The 16,357-nt window shown below is 53.8% G+C and overlaps 1 pseudogene; it reads left to right on the top strand.

Moving 5' to 3' along the window:
• The first annotated feature begins 1,114 nt into the window (after nt 1-1,114).
• LOC123191593 (heparanase-like protein 2) lies at nt 1,115-16,003 on the top strand (annotated as a pseudogene).
• Nucleotides 16,004-16,357: the final 354 nt, after the last annotated feature.

The following is a 16,357-nucleotide window of genomic DNA, read 5'->3' as shown; positions in this document are numbered from 1 at the left end:
AACATAAACCTGGGGAAAAATAAAAAAGAAAACCGGTAGGAAATGCACAGGAAAATCGCTTCAAGATTCGAGAAAAAAGAAGAAGAGATACGCTACTGGGCCGGGCCTGTTATAAGCGAGCGATATATGCACTTGCTGGAACTGGTTCTTGCTGCCAATTGTACGTCATCGACATGTTGGCCTGGTGGCTAGCTCGGCTGCTCTCTTACGCAGAGGTCTCGGGTTCGATCCTCGGCGTAGCATTTTATTTTTCCTTTTTTTTCTCTCTCCTATGCTGACATGGGGGCCCACACATCTACTGTACACTGAAGTGGCACCTGGCTGGGCGCGGGACCGTTGTGTTACATGCCGGAGAGTACGAGGACCGTAGGTGTAATTATCTCTCCAGATAGAGTACTCTTGGGCCTATGCTAGATTGAATAGTACTATTCAGCCTACCGTAGTGGTCTTCGGCCTAGAACCGCTACTTTTCAGTTCACTGTAGGACGAAATGCCCACTTTAGCTTTGGCTAGACCGAAAAGTCCTTTTCGGCCTACGGGAGGCCGGCGGGTCATATAATTGATATTTTCGATTTAGGTCATATATTGTACGAATTTGTTAGAAAAATAAGAATATTTGTAAAAAAATTGCGCCTGAAAATCCACCCTGTAAATTATTTTTTTAAGTTCAACCCTGTAAATCATAGGTCAGCTGATCTATGTGCAATCAGACTGCTCTTATGCAAAGGCCAATCTTTTCCTCTAGCGCCGGCCATGGTTTTTACCAACGCTATTCGTCGGTTGCGAACGTTTTGGGCTTACCGCAGATTGTGCTGGAAGTATCTTTGTCGAAGATACGACTTTTTCTTACTTAGACTCTCTCCCATGCAAAAAAACAAACAAACACACACACACACACACACACACACACACACACACACACACACACTAACAAACCGTCCTGTTCGTGTGCTACGCAGTGCTTATCCATACTCCCTTCTGCAACGCAAAGCCCTATTCTATTGCTTCCTGGGGCTGACTTCACTCCGAGTTCTCGTATATAGCTCCACGCACATAACCGTTATCCAAGGCACCGGCGTGGCACCATTGCTCCCGAGCGCGAATGCCTTCTCCAATGGCCGCTCCAGCTGGGGTCCTTCTCCTTTGCATCCTCGTCTTATCCGGTGAGCCGTACGCCGCCGCCGCCGGCGGCGAGAAGGCGACCGTGTCGGTGAGGGCGGTGACGGCCATCTCCCACACCGACGACGACTTCATCTGCGCGACGCTCGACTGGTGACCCAGGGAGTGCAACTACCGCATGTGCCCCTGGCACAACTCCTCCATCATCAACCTGGTAACTTAATTAGCCCAACGTGTTCCTATGTGCATGGTTAATTGCATGCCGTCTTGCACGCACCTTTAATCCTAGTACTGATTTTGCATCGGGATTAATTACCTGCAGGATCTCTACAGCCCTATCCTGTACAATGCTGTCAAAGGTGAAATAAATAGCAAATTAACTTGGTTGTTCTGAGATTGATATATGAATTAATCATCGATTGATCGATCAGTGCATGCATGCATGCATGCACATGCATGTTGTACTAGTATGATGCATGATCCATATCGACATGATGGGCCGAAGGCGTCTGGCAGGCCCGCATCCGCCGCGTTGACGCGGCTAACTTAGCCGCTGAACTCCAGGGGGGTCGAGACAGCGGCAGACGCGTGGGCCTCCAGCTCAGCAGCCATGCAGTCGAACGGTGGCGGCTGCAGGAGCTGGGTCTTGGCACCGGCGAAGACGAGCGGCGCACCGGTGCCTTCGGCACCAGCGGCGGTTTGGTGGCTTGGAAGAGGCGCTGCGGGGCCGCATTCAGGTCTGAAACCTCGCCCTCTGCATCAAGCTGGAGGCAACAGACCTGTTGGGTGACGGCCCCAAGCTGCATCTCCACTGCCGCGTTGTGGGCCGGCTCCTTGCGACTGAGGCTGCGGCTTGTGCGTGAGCTGGGTCTGCTTGGCCCGAAGGAGAAGATGACTGCCAAGGCCGCCGAGAAGCTGCTCCGGAAGTTCAACGAGCCGCTCACTGATGGCGACATCGCCTGCATCGCCAAGCTGACCCGCCTCAACAAGGAGGCGCTGTGTGTTGCGGCTGCCATGACCGGCGCCGATGGAGTGGCCGAGGAGGCCGTTGTCTGATCATGTTAGTGCAATATTTTAGGAATCTCCAGCGGCGCCCGGCCTTAAGTGGGGTTGAGTTAGGGCTCTTTGTAATTCCTGTAGGGTTAGTGGTTAGGAGTAGCTGGCGCTGCTGCAATTTGGGGCCTATTGGTGGGCTGCAACGTTCCCTGGAAGTTGGAGGAGTTAGCTTGTCTTCGGTAGTGCGTTTATCTTCAATCAATGAAATTAGTAGCCGTTGGAGTATGATCAAGTACCCGTATGGATGACAACCGCTGTCCGATAGTTAGTTGGAACGTACGTGGGCTCAATATGCCAGCCAAGCGCGACGCTGTCTGTGAAGCTGTCGCGGTGCATCGACCAGCGATTCTCTGTCTTCAGGAGACGAAAATAGACGCCTGGTCACCAGCTCTAGTTAGGGACATTGGAGGTAGCAGGTTAGCCGACTGCGTAGTGTTGCCTGCGATCGGGTCTAGAGGCGGGGTGGCCATTTTTTGGGACAGTGAGATCGTCTCGATCGCGTCCCAGGCAGTAGGGGAATTCGCCATCACTGGCAAAGTTACGATCAGCCAATCGGCCACCGTTTTTTGGCTAACTGCGGTCTATGGACCTGCTGACGACGCCCGTAAGGATGCGTTCCTCCTAGAGCTGGCACGATCTGCCCCCCTCCTGGAGAGCCGTGGCTCCTCACCGGTGATTTCAACATCATCTACGAAGCTAGGGATAAGAACAACTTCAACCTTAATCGGCGTATCATGGGGAAGTTTAGGGCGGCGCTAGACGCGGCAGGTTTGCGGGAAATTAAGTGTAAAAACAGGCGTTTCACCTGGAGCAATGAGCGGCAAAATCCAACGCTGGTTAGTATAGATAAAGTCTTCTGCACTATTAGTTGGGAGCTTCTCTTCCCCGCCTATGGCTTGATGGCCGCAACCACGACGTGCTCCGATCATTGCCCGTTGGTCTTGGCGCCATGCGAAGCTCCGATCCGCCATGCTCGCTTCAGATTTGAGTCTTTCTGGCCGAAGTTCCCGCGCTTTCACACTACAGTGGAGCGTGCCTGGAGCCGGCCGGTTCAGCAACGTTGTGCTTTTGCGCGACTGCAGGTCAAGCTCAGCAGGGCGGCGAAGGATCTGAAGATCTGGAGCAGATCACTGTTCAGCGATGCGAAGACTCAATTCCACATTGCCAGCGAGGTGATTCTCCGTCTGGACGTGGCGCAGGAGACAAGAACGTTGTCAGTTGCAGAATTCAACTTGCACAAATTGCTCAAGATCCGGCTAGTGGGGCCGGCGGCAATCGAAAGGGCAAGAAAGAGGCAGGCCTCCAGGGTGCTCTGGCTGCGAGCAGGCGACGCGAGCACGAAGTTCTTCCATGCCAAGTGTTGCTCCAGAAGACGCAAAAACTCCATCCATACAATTCAGAGCGACGATCGGTGTGCCATGGCGCATGGAGACAAGGAGCAGATTATCCACGACCACTTCAGCAGCATGATGACCGCAGGCTCGGGGCGACGTGTGACTCTCAACTGGAGCACGCTGCAGCTGCCAAGGGTTGAAGCGGCAGGGTTGGATAATCCATTCTCGGAGGGAGAGGTCTGGGCAGCGATCATGCAGTCACCAGCAGAGAAGGCGCCAGGCCCTGATGGTTTCAGTGGAACTTTCTTCAGGGCCTGCTGGTCGATCATCAGTGCTGATATCATGGCGGCATTTCACCAATTCTATCGTCTAGCTGGCGGGAATCTAGCTGCTTTGAACACGGCTTTTGTAGCTCTGCTGCCAAAAAAGGATGGGGTTGTGCGGATGGCATATTTTCGCCCGATCAGTCTAATCCACTCCTTTGCAAAGCTGGTTACTAAGGTGCTAGCAATACGGCTGTCCAAAGTTATCAATACGCTCGTCTCTCCTGCGCAGTCAGCATTCCTGAAGACCAGGTGTATACAAGACAGTTTTCTCTATGTCCAAAATGGTGTGCGGGCTCTGCATAGTTCCAAAACCCCAGCTATGCTACTCAAATTGGACATCTCCAAAGCCTTTGACAGCGTGTCCTGGGACTACTTGTTGGAGCTGTTGCAGGAGTTAGGTTTCAGTGCCAGATGGAGAGACTGGATTGCCTGGTTATTGGCATCATCGCATTGGGAAGTTCTGCTTAATGGAGTGCCAGGGAGGAGGATTAGGCACCGCAAGGGGCTCCGACAGGGTGACCCACTGTCCCCGCTGCCATTTATCCTGGCCATTGACCCGTTGCAACGCTTAATCGATGCAGCGGTTCAGCAACAAATGATGTAGCCATTGCCAAGGAGGGAGCTGAAACTAAGGGTCAGCCTGTATGCTGATGATGCAGTTGTCTTTATGAACCCAGTTCAAGAAGAGATGGAGGTGCTCACCACCATACTAAAGTTGTTTGGAGAGTCTACGGGCCTGAGGATCAACAGGCAGAAATCAAAAGCAACCCCAATCAGATGGGAGGAAGTGGATGTTCAACAAGTTCTGCAGAGCTTTAGAGGCGTCATCACAGATTTCGCGCTAAAATATTTGGGCCTCCCGCTCACTCTGACAAGAACGAGACTTATTCACCTCCAGTTTGTCCTGGATCGAATCAGAGCAAGGCTAGCCGGATGGAAGGGCAGGCTCATGTCCATTGCTGGTCGACGGGTCCTCGTCAGAGCCGTGTTGACTGCAATCCCAGCATTTGCTATGACAGTGCTTCGCATGCCTAAGAAATTCTTCAAAGAAATTGACAAAGTCAGACGACGCTTCCTGTGGGCACAAGAGGATGAGCTATCCGGAGGCAAGTGTAAAGTAAATTGGAGTAAGGTATGCACACCTTTGGATAAACAAGGACTTGGCATCCTCAACCTCGAGTACTTTGGCCGGGCCCTGCGGCAACGATGGCTATGGCACACCTGGAAGCACCCAGACAAGCCATGGGTGGGCATGGAGGTATCGTGCACTGCCTCCGATCGACTGTTCTTCAGCGCGGCCACCTCGGTCACGCTTGGCAACGGACAGACGGCCAGGTTTTGGACCTGCTCCTGGCACCAGGCCGGCGCGCTGCATCTCCTTTTCCCAGACCTATATAAACACTCCCGGAGGAAGAACAGATCGGTTGCTGATGCCATACGCGATGATCGATGGATTCTGGACCTATCGCACGGGCAGACAGATCAGATAGTCCATGACTGTGTCGCCCTGGCAAGACTGTTGCGACTGCTGCCTGTAAACCTCAGTTCAGACACGAGCGACGAGATCCGATGGAACTTGGAGGCCACCGGCTGCTACACTGCTGCTTCGGCGTATCGGGCGCAATTCCAAGCGAACACCACCTCCACATATCCACAGATCATCTGGAAGGCTTGGGCGCCCGGGAAACTGAAGATCTTCTTCTGGCTATTGCTGCTGAACAAGCTCTGGTGCAATGATTGACTGCAGCGAAGAGGGTGGCCCAACGCATATTTCTGTCAGTTCTATTTCAGGAACCTTGAGACGGCCGACCACATCTTCTGGTCCTGCCCTTTCACCATCACAATTTGGAACAACCTCTCGGTTTGGAAGGGCTGTGAAGCACTGAACGCCCAATCTGATCGTCTAGCCCAAAGCAGCACCGATCGGATCACAAGCATTGTCGACGATACAAAACCGGAGTTCAGAAAGGGCATAAAGTCGCTCATGATGCTTGCAACTTGGGAAATTTGGAGGCACCGGAACGACTGCACTTTCAGGAACAAAGTGGCATCTACTAGAGAAATTTTGCAGGCCATCAGGCGAGGCATTGATCTATGGAGGCAGGCTGGTGCAACATGCCTGTTGCACCCATTCACGCTGCCACCAGAAGGGATAGGCTGATTAACCTGCTGTTTTATTTTTCCCCTTTGATGTTCCCTTTAATCCTTTTGGTCTTTTGACCATCCCCATGTATTTCTTTTTTACCCACTGCTCCCTGCTATGATCAACATGAAAAGCCAGCTATGCTGGATCTTTAAAAAAATCGACATGATGGTTGCATCTTTGCATGGCAGCCTTCAACTCGTTGCGAATTAGGCTTGGAGGATCGCTGCAGGACCAAATCACGTACAAGGTCGGCAAGCACTACGCCGACTACCCCAGCTTCCGGCGAAACGACGACCGCCTCTTCGGCTTCACCGACGGCTGCCTCGCCATGAACCGCTGGGATGAGCTCAACATCTTCTTCCGGCGAACCAAGTAAGCGATCATGCATGCATGCCACGTCTCTGATGCAACCATCAATTAATTCATGGCTACAAGAATCCAAGTTCACATCTGATCTGCATGCATCAGCACTGTATGCGAGGGAAAATGCACCTTGTGGTGCTCTCGTTGTATTGATCTCAATATATAGGAGCCGTACATGTACAGGGCGCCGTAGCGCATGAGAGAGAGAGAGGGGCGAGGCGACATGTGAGAGGTGGAGGACGTGCATGACGTGCATGGCCATGTAGCCTAGACTACCAATTGCTAACACCCCGCCGCAGCTGAAGCATTCGGTGGCCGGATGCATAAGCTGGACCTGAAATCTTGAAACGCCGGCGCCGGGAGCCCTTTCGTCAGTACATCAGCGAATTGGTGCTTGGTTGGCACATGCAGGACGTGGAGTTGACCGAGGGGGACCTTCTCTCATACGAAGTGGATGTCGAGCTCGATATGTTTCGTGCGTCGATGATGGACGGGATTTGCAGCCATGTAGACGGACGAAATGTTGTCGCAGAAGACGACGGTGGCCTTGGGCAGGGCGATGTGTAGCTCACCAAGGAGTTGTCAGAGCCAGCATCATTCATCGACGGTGTTGGCTACGGCGCGGTATTCTACTTCCGCGCTGGAGCGCGAGACCGTGACTTGGCGTTTGGACGACCAGGAGACCAAGGAGTCGCCGAGGTAGATGGCATAGGCGATGTCGGGCCGCGTCATGGTCATGTATTGGAGCACGCCGGCCAAGCTGCGGTACTCGGAGGCGTCCTGAACCGGCTCGCCGTTTGTGGCAGAGAGCTTGGAGTGGGTGTCGATCGGCGTGGCGACCGGCTTGCAGTGCGTCATGTTCACGCGGTCCAGCAGCTCCTCAGCATACTTGCGTTGGGAGAGAAAGAAGCCGTTGGTCGTCCTGGTGACAACAATGCCGAGGAAGTAGTGGAAGGGGCCAAGGTCCTTCGTCGAGAATTTCGCAAACAACAACTGTTGGAGATGGCGAAGGAGAGCGGGCGTGGACGCAGTGAGCACGATGTCGTCGACGTAGAGGAGAAGGTAGGCCGTGCCCTCGCGGCCGTGGAGGATGAAGATGGATGGATCCGAGCGGGAGTCGATGAAGCCGATCCCTCGAACGAACGCGGCGAACCGCGCAAACACTACAAGAAACGTGTTAATACGTGACGGTACTCGTCCGTCATGCATCAGTGCAAAACTGCCATGGGTGCCCATCGATGACGGATTTGTATTCCATCATGTATATCGCGTCATAATTTGACATCAGGTCTTCCATGACAGTCCTTGGCCGTCATGGATCTGCCCCCAAGCCCGCCCAGCCCAAACCAGGCCCAACCATTCATGACGGAACAAACTGTCACAGGACCAACGCCACATAGGATTTTCGATCGACCAATTGGAATGACGTGGCTGCCTACGCGGACATCATTTTTCGTCACAGAAATCGTCATGGATTTAGGCGCAATTTTAATTTCATCCAGCAAACATCTACCGCACCAATTTTGAACCAATACATTTTTTAGCATGATGCATTACACAAATCATAATACCAACTCTGGGCCAAGACAAAGTGTGATCATATATTACACGGATATTCAATATGCAACCATGCATTGGTATCTACACCACATCAGTTTACAAAATCCTCCATGAAATGATAATTTACATAATATATTGACAAAATATATCACACAACAAGGTTAGAAACTAGTACAATCCAATTTACAACAACAGAACATATGATACTATTGAGGTTGTTATTCAGGTTCTTGTCATCGGCCCTCCTGATGGTAAGTATCATGTCATAGCGGATTGTGTTGGCCATCACCAAGCCCGCTACCAAATCGTACCTAATATATTTACAACAACATTAGATACCAGATAGTAGAAATAAGAGAATTAGAACAGACTTCATAAATAAATTATTTGTTATTCAAAATTCTTAAATTTTATCATGCCTACATATAAGAATAACAAAACATCTACTTTAAAACAAAAATAAACATGAGGTTGCCTAAAATTAATCCAAATAAAAGTGGGTCAAGTGAAAGTCTAGTCAAGTTGACATATAAGTGACAAGGTAATAGAACATACATCACAGAACACAAGTACTCAATAGCAGTTAAGGCCATATAAACCCGCCGAGAAAATGGCATCACTAACAAACAATATAAATGAAGCGCAACCGCTACTCATCAGCTACTTATCGACCTGGTGGGCGTAAGCTTCAAATTTTTCATGTGTCAACAAGTATACACATGAAACTAAATGTTTATCCGAGGCACTTACAATAGTAAAAAAATTGCGTGTCAAGTAAACTTCAAATGGCATGCAAAATAACTATGAGCCATGGCCACTAATAAATCTATAGAACTAAGTGGCAAATGGTTCTCTTAAGAGATACTAGATAGGATGTATCAATTATTGCCCTTAACAACATGCATGCTAGGGTTACTTTTAATTCAAGTGCATGAGAAGATAAATTTCACCACCAAGATCCAAGGGGCACAAACAAATTAGTAGAAAATAACACCATGGTGAAAAATGCCTAACTCAGAACTAGATAAACTAAATAGGTGCATTTCAGTAGCAATTGAGCTGGGGAATGGAAATACTGGAGAATAATAGGAGTGGCAGTACAGAACCAACCCCTGGTTTGATCACGGAGTAGCTCCACCATAGTTATCATGGCCGCCCTCTCGAGCTTCTAGGGGCTGTTTGGTTTTTGCCCAGGCTAACCGTGCCAACGCACAGGCGAGCCAAAATATTGGCGCAACTTTTCGCTACCCGCATCTCAGCCAATCGTTGGCGCAAAAATGAACTGATGAAGCGAGGGTTGCATTGGCGAGAGAAAACCTGGGCTACGATCCAAGCGACGCCTAAGCCCTTTGTCAACGCCAATTATTTGGCGTGGCAGACTGGGGCTCCCAACCAAACAGCCCCCTATTGTGCGCCATGCAGCCGCACGGCTTCTATAGCACCACCTAGACCTACATCCCAAAAAACAGAGATCGTGATCAGGGAGATAACAGTGTTAATTTATCGTAAAAAGGAAGAACATCAGGGAAAATAAATAGGATCAGACAGTAGACATCAACCCTTGTCAGCAAAACAATTGCGGAGGGCGACCTGGCTTGGAGGCAGGGAGCACATGAGTTGAAGAAGAAATGTGTGTCACTGTTGGCAAGTGCTAGCTTGGTGTGTGCCTCTAGGTTGAGGTAGAGTGAACTAACGTGGCTTTGGTTCTAGTACTAATAGGCGCACAACTAATAGTAGCAGTCCTACATGTGCTTAGTACACAAATGAACAGGTTTAAACCTCTATATTATAACTGTAGGACTGCCACACTGTACCGATGTAATTTTCTTCTTAGATTCAGACTAAACTTAATTCTGGTTATATATATTCACTGAGCTGCAGTTGACAATATGGATAGAAGTGTATGGATAAAACTCTAAATAGAACATGTCTCCATATTAACAATAACAGAAATCATGTCTCCTTATTATTCACCACTTGATTACATTGGTTCATACTGAATTATATTTTGATAGAAAACTAAACTGAATGCATACAAAACACTGAATTTTATTGACTTAGAGAACATAGATACATCAAACTTTCAGAAAAATCTAAACTGAATTAGATCTTGGTAGAAAATTAAAGGAAATTAGATCTTGATAGAAGCCCACATAGCACAATGTAGCCGGTTGATGAACATGTGCCTTTTGTCTCTACTGGGTACCCTGCAGTGTAAAGATACAGAGAAAATTCAGTGTTAAAGATTTAAAGATTCAGAGAGGAAACCCGGAAACACAACACACCGGCTGCTGCACACACACACATCTCACTCGTATACATGACTAGCCCTCGATAATCGCTGCCGCCGCCATGTCAGCACACACACACACACACACACACACACAACACCATAAGATTTGGAGAAGGCAGTAGCCAAGCTTAAGCAATCTATTGAAGAGGGTGGCCACGCACCAGCCTTAGGCTTCGCACCTTGCCCACGAACGGCTGTTATGGGTACCAGCTTAGGCAAATGAACCTGACATGTGGTTGAAGCAGCCATGATGTCGAGGAAGCCAACAGAAGGGGCGGAAGGCACACCGGAATCCAGTGGCGGCTAGGGTACACTACGGCCTCCCGCGAGCCATTGTCTTAGACCGGCCACCACACGGTCGCTCCTCTCCGACAAGGCCAACATCGGGGGTTGAGCCCTTGCTGGATCTGCGCGCGCCCAAGATGCGGATCTCATCACTCGGGCTGCTGCCGCCGTCAAACTTGGCAGATCAGCTGCACATGCTGCAGATCAACCATCATCGTGAAGATAGTTCCGAGGGGGAGGGGATAGCCGGAAAGGTACACAATGGTGTGTGGGGGTGATGGTTGCCACTAGGATTGCGAGTGGAGGAAGGTCAAGAGAGGCCGGGGAGGTGGGGATTGGGTCGAGGAAGGAGATACAGAAAGGAGTGGATCTGGAGGAAGGAAGAAGATGATGGGGGCGGCGGGGGAGGGAGAACGAGATGGGGGTAGGGAGAGGCTTAGGGTTAGATTTTATATGAGGAATGGGTTAGATGGGCTCTAGCGGGCTTCGGCGGGCTTTGGGGCCATACGAGGCCGGTTCATGACGGATTCCCAGAACGTCATGAGAAATCCGTCATGTATTAACTGATTTCTTGTAGTGAAACCAGGCGCGTGGGGCCTGCTTCAAGCCGTAGAGGGACTTGTCGAGGAGGCACACGTGGTCGGGGCGGTTGTCGTCGATGAAGCCGGCCGGCTGCTGGCAGTAGACGCGCTCGGCGAGGCGTCCATGGAGGAACACGTTGTTCACGTCCATCTGGTGAACGGGCCACTGGCGAGCGGCGGCAGTGGTGAGGACGACGCGGATGGTGGCCGCCTTGACGACGGGGGAGAATGTCTCGTCGAAGTCCACGCCGGGCCGTTGCGAGAATCCACGAATGACCCACCGCGCCTTCTACCGCTCCAGCGTGCCGTCGGCCTTGAGTTTGTGGTGGAACAACCACTTGCCGGTGACGATGTTGGCGCCCGGTGGACGTGGGACGAGGCTCCACGTCCGGTTCTCCATCAGTGCCCTATACTCCACCTGCATTGCAGCTAGCCAATGGGGGTCACGCAACGCAGCACGCACGGTCCTGGGGATGGGTGAGATGATAGAATCGGTGGTGGATGCGGTGAGGGCCTGGTTGTATTTAGGGTTGGGAAGAAACTTGTCCGCTTGTGCTCGGGTGACCATGGTGTGGGTGGGTATGGGTGCTGGCCGCCGGACGGGGGGTGGTTTGGCACGGGTGGGTGGAGGTGAGGGGTTGGCCGACGAGGGCGGCTCGGATGCGGCAGTGGGAGAGGCTGCGAGGCTAGCCGGCTCAGGACTGGGTGGAGGTGTTGCTGCGTCCGCGGGATCTGTTGCCATGATGGCGGGAGCAGCTGGCGTGCGATCGATGGCCATGGGAGTGTGGTCGACGGATGTCGCCGTGGTAGGGTTTGGGTTGTGGGGCATGCGAGAGAGGGTAGACCGGGGCCGTTGTTGCATGGGTGGCTGGTAGTGTAGCTCGGGAGGGTCTGGGTTGGGCGTGGGTATAGGCTAGGAGAACGGGTACTGATGTTCATCGAAGACCACATGGCGAGAGATGATCACTTTGCCTGTATCACGGTTCAGACATCGATACCCTTTGTGAGTGGGTGAGTACCCAAGGAATACACACGCAGCCGATCGTGGGGCGAGCTTATGTGGAGTGGTGGCGCTAAGGTTTGGGTAACAGAGGCACCCGAAAACCCTAAGAGCAGTGTAGTTAGCTTCGATGCCATATAGAAGAAAGAAGGGATGTGATTGTTTCGTGGGCGACAAGGGCGCCTGTTTAGGAGGAAGGTGGCAGTCTGGAGAGCATCCGCCCAATATGTGAATGGCATGTATGCATGAATGAGCATGGATCGTGTAGTGTCATTGAGTGTGCGTAGTATTCTTTCGGCGCGTCCATTCTGTGGAGAAGTGTAAGGGCAGGACAAGCGTTGAGCTATCCCTAGTGAGGAGAAGAGCTCACGTGATGCTAGGTTGTCAAATTCCTTGCCATTGTCCGTCTGGATGGCGAGGATGGGTAGATGGAATTGGGTGCAGACGAAGCTAGTGAAATGGCGCAGAGTGGGCAGGACCTCGGACTTATGACGTAGGGGGAATGTCCAGGTGAAATGGCTGTAATCATCCACGACAACAAGATAGTACTGACAACCAGAAATGCTCATAACGGGAGAGGTCCACACATCACAATGTACAAGCTGAAAGGGGAAATAAGAAACATGATCGGATGTGCTAAACGACATGCACACACTTTTTCCTAATCGACAAGCATTACATGTGGGGCGGGATACATCGGAGGGGCGAATGTGAGAACACTTGAGGGTGTGATCTAGAGCATCATCGCCGAGATGCCTGAGTCGGCGATGCCATGTATCACGGGAGACGGCGAGCAAGGCTTGGTGTTGGGTTGGTGGCGCGGTCAGAGGATAGAGCTCGTCCGGCGAGTCACATCGGAGTATCACCGTCTTGGTTCTTCGATCCTTAATAGCACAACCAATTTCATCAAATTCCACGTTAATAGGGTTATCACGGGTTAGGGTTTTGACAGAAATGAGATTCTTAATGAGGTAAGGAGAAACTAGGACGTTGTTGAGGGAGAGGGGCATGGTGGTGGTGGGGATGGAGTGATGACCTGAGTGCGTGACTGCGAGCGTTGATCCATCGCCAACAGTAATGCCAGAAGAGAAACAGGGCTGGGAGGAGGTGAGTATACCTGGCGACGCGGCCATGTGTGCGGTGGCGTCGGTGTCCAGGTACCACTCGGCACCGGACGCACCCGCCTGCCCCTGCTGAGCCTGCATGTTGTTGAGGGCGTGGATCAGCGCGGTCTGGTCCCACGCGGCGCCGCCAGTGGAGTTGGGTGGGACGCCGCCCATGGGACCGCCGGCGGGAGCGCCAGTGGGAGCACCGGCAGGAGCTCCGTACAGAGGGTGCGCGGGGACGACGCCAGGGTGCCAGACGACGGGTGGAGCAGAGCTGAGTACCCCACCGTAGTGGGAGGCGGTGCCCGCAAAGGGCTGAACTCCGCTGGGGCGCGGGCCAAGAATGCCTGAACCAAGAGCGTGCGAACTCCAGGGCATCGTCCATGCGTGGACCATGCCGGTCCATGGTGGTGGTGCTGGAGGCCGAGGCGCAGCGGCGCCCCCGCCGGAGTTGGAGGGCTGGCCGCCGCCCGACCCGCCGGACCGGCCGCGACCCCGGCCGCGCCCACCGCGGTTGTTGTTGCCGCGCCTGTTGGAGTTGTTGCCGCCGTCCCCGCCGTGGTTGGGCGCCGCGGGCGCACGAGCCGTGTGGAGGGCAGTCTCAGTGGGGCGCTCATCCCCTTGACGGCTTTCCTCAAGCATGAAGAAGGCGCGGCAGCGGAGGAAGGTGGGGAACGGTGTCTGCATGGTCAGGATGGGAATGGCATAACGGAAATGCAGGTGCAGTCCGCGAAACATATTCAGCACCTGATCGCGATCGGAGATGGCCGCGCCGAGGTCGGCGAGGCGATCGGCGCACTCCTTGAGGCGCGCGAAGTGCGCGATGATGGAGGAGGATCCCTGCTCGATGCGACGGTAGTTGGTGGAGAGGAAGACGATCTGATGCTCCGCGTTCTCGAGGAAAAGGGTGCAGATGGCAGACCAGACTTCAGCAGCAGTGGCGCCGCGGTGATGGATGAGCCCAAAGATGTCGGGGCTCACCCTGTTGTAGAGCCACGAGGCGATGTGTGCATCGTCCTGAGCCCATGTAGGGTCCGCGGCGCGTGGTGCTCCGGTGAGATGCTCCTGGACGCCGTACTTCTGGAACATGACCTCAAACAAGGTTCGCCATTGGGAAAAGTTGGGGGGTTGAGGGAGAGTACCAGCGGCACATGCTGGTTGATGAACACCGCCGCGAGTGGGGACTGCAGCGGCGCCGAGGAGGTGGAGGCGCCGGGGTCCGGGACGAAGAGCGGATGTCCGATGGTGCCGCGGGAGAACAGGGATGGGGTGAGCAGGGACTGGCTCACGGGAGTGGGGCGAACTGGGGTAGCAGGCGTGGCCGACGAGCCACCGGTGACGTGCGAGAAGGGAGGAGGTGGGGGAGGTGGAGGAGGTGGAGGAGGTGGGATGGGGTTCGCCATGGGTGCAGTTAGAGGGAGGCAGCGGAGGAGGGGCCTGAACTGGCCTCTGATACCATGTATGCGAGGGAAAATGCACCTTGTGGTGCTCTCGTTGTATTGATCTCAATATATAGGAACCGTACATGTACAGGGCGCCGTAGCGCATGAGAGAGAGAGAGGGGGGCGAGGCGACGTGTGAGAGGTGGAGGACGTGCATGACGTGCATGGCCATGCAGCCTAGACTACCAATTGCTAACAAGCACGACGGTGATGTTCGGGCTGAACGCGCTGAGGGGACGGCGCAAGGCCGCCGAGAACGGCAGCACGCTCCATGTCGGCGGCTGGGACGGCCGCAACGCGCGTGACCTGATGTGCTACACCGTGAGCAAGGGCTACCGCGTGGAGTCGTGGGAGCTGGGCAACGAGCTGTGCGCCGGCGGCGTGGAGGCCAAGGTGACGGCGGCGCAGTACGGGACCGGCCACCTTCCCAAGGTCCTCGCGCCGAGGGGCTTCTACGACGGGCCCTGGTTCTCCGAGATGCTGCGCGTCTCCGGTCCCGGCGTCGTCGATGCCATCACGCACCACATCTACAACCTCGACTCCGGTAAGTCACTCGCACATCGCTGGCCGGGCTAGATGTTTGGTGATGTGTACGTGATCGTGGAACTTGCAGGGAAGGACAAGGAGCTGATCAACAAGATGCAGGACCCGTACTACCTGGACAAGGTGGCGCAGACGTTCAACGACATGGAGGCGATGGTGCGGGAGTCCGGGCCGTGGAGCGCGGCGTGGGTGGGCGAGTCCGGCGGCGCGTACAACAACGGCGGGAAGGACGTGTCGGACCGGTTCGCCAACAGCTTCTGGTACCTGGACCAGCTCGGGATGTCGTCCGTGTTCGGCACCAAGGTGTACTGCCGGCAGGCCCTCGTCGGCGGGAACTACTGCCTCCTCAACACCACCACGCTCGCCCCCAACCCGGACTACTACAGCGCGCTGCTCTGGCACCGGCTCATGGGCCCGGGGGTCCTCCAGACCACCGCCGCCGCTGGCTCGCCGTACCTCCGCTCCTACGCGCACTGCTCCAAGAAGCAGCCTGGCGTGACGGTGCTCCTCATCTACCTGTCCAACTCGACGACGTTCGACGTGACGGTAGCTGGCGACATGGACCTGCACCCGCCGCCGCGGAGGTTGCTGCAGGCGGACGCCGGCGGCGGGAAAGAGGCGATGTGCGGCGGGCGGAGGGAGGAGTACCACCTGAGCCCCGAGGGCGGCGACATCCAGAGCCAGGTGGTGCTGCTCAACGGGGAGCCGCTCGTGCTCGGCCCGTGCGGCCAGATCCCTGAGCTGCGGCCGGCAATCGCCATTGATGGGTGCACGCCGGTGCACGTCGAGCCCCACTCCATCGCGTTCGTCAGGTTCACCGGCTTCAAGGCTCCTGCCTGCGCGTCGTAGAAGCGACGAGGTTACATTTGTATTTGTGAACTACAGTAGTACAGTAGTTAGGACGCGCATGACATGGAGAAGGCACTAGGTGCCCATGCCGGCGCCACACCGTGAAATCTGAGCTGTCCACCGATACCTCGTGATTATGGAACAATAAATAAAGGAGTGCCTAGATGAGATATAAATTGGTCTCATTCACATGATGTCATTTTTTTTGAGCATCAGTACAGACAGAAGCGCTCATATACACGCGCATACATTCACTCCTATGAACGCATACACGCACACCCTACCCCTATGAGCACCTCCAAGAGACTGAGCCGGCATATAATCTTGAGATTTACGAAGTCACCGTAGGCGCCT

The sequence above is a fragment of the Triticum aestivum genome, chromosome 2A, assembly GCF_018294505.1.
Source record: "Triticum aestivum cultivar Chinese Spring chromosome 2A, IWGSC CS RefSeq v2.1, whole genome shotgun sequence".
Lineage (NCBI taxonomy): Eukaryota > Viridiplantae > Streptophyta > Magnoliopsida > Poales > Poaceae > Triticum > Triticum aestivum.
The sequence above is the reverse complement of the archived record's forward strand: the minus strand, read 5'-3'. Positions and strand labels throughout refer to the sequence as shown.